Here is a 1,322-nt window from a genome sequence, read left to right as displayed (position 1 = left end):
AGAGTACCCTTATGTTGGGAAGGGAATCTGTATGCATAATGTAGAGCACGCATGCGGCCAGGATTTATTGTTTACTCCATGTCTATATTGAGTTGGGTTGACTGTGAGTGTAATGAAAATACCCCGTAGGATATGTCATGTATATTTGCGACCCCTTGTACTATGCCAAGTAAGGGACTGACTCCTAGACTTGAGGGTTAACTGGAACGCGTCGCATTAGGTTGACGGCGAGATGGATGTGTATAACTATGTGTAATACTCCAGATGGTATAATCGAGACCCAGGGCGGTCTGTCACGGACAGGGGATAGTGCAGACACGTATGTGATTTCCTCACTCATTTATTTGTGGCGATCTTTGTCCTGTGTCGAGACAAGGTCGAGGTAGAGCTGAGCTCTGTATGTCTGAAAACTAGGTTATGTTTTTTTATTTTGTTTGTGCGAGGGGTGTTTCACGGCCCAAGTCTTGGAGGTCGTTTCCCCTGCGTGCACAGCAGGGAGTCTCGCAGCCATTTTTAAAATACAAGGGGAGGGGTGGAATTCCTTCTCGCAGGCGAGACAAGCATGCGACGATGGCTTCATTCATTCATTCTCTCTTTCTCTCATACTCTCTTTACTTTGTTTATAAATGGTAGGGCGTTAGGTAGAAACTGGGCACTAAGAAAACTTGCTTAATCTGTACATTTTGTAAATATAATGTTTGTTTGAATGGACCATGGTTCATATCCATAAAAAAAGAAGGTATTTCATGCGAGATTAGAAAGGTTATGCCTGTAGTTGTAGGTTGAAACTTATTATCTTTGTTGTGTGCACTTTCCCAAATATGTGTGGGGATCTTTTAGTGGCGTTATTTCTGCAGGACAATTTCTCACCCTGGCATCATATACTTTATGTGCAGGTACAGCGAGGCTGTTCCGAGTAAGGACACATTTGTTTCTTGGGTTCGCTTATCGATTCTCCGCACGACAAATCAACCAGATAGTGCATAATTTTTTTGATGTTTATCTTATTTATGATATGAGCCTTTTGGGCATCCATTTTAGCACTATTAGTGCAATCAATTGTAATATAAAAGAAAAGAAATGTTGATTTAAGAATACACAACTTTTGCTCAAAATGTCAGTAGGTGCGTTTGTGTTCCTCATTTCGTAAGCATACGTATAGAACAAATTATTTTTTTTATCTCCCTACTCTCGTTCACAAGAACCCTGTAAACGACCTTTCCTGCCGACTGTAGTTGGGCTGGCGCATTCATCAAATAGCAGGTAAGAAGGTAAGTTCGACATTGCAGTGTTGTTTATGCCCTATAGGGTACAATACAAAT

The sequence above is a fragment of the Anabrus simplex genome, chromosome 4, assembly GCF_040414725.1.
Source record: "Anabrus simplex isolate iqAnaSimp1 chromosome 4, ASM4041472v1, whole genome shotgun sequence".
Classification (NCBI taxonomy): Eukaryota; Metazoa; Arthropoda; class Insecta; order Orthoptera; family Tettigoniidae; genus Anabrus; species Anabrus simplex.
Note: the sequence above shows the minus strand (reverse complement) of the source record.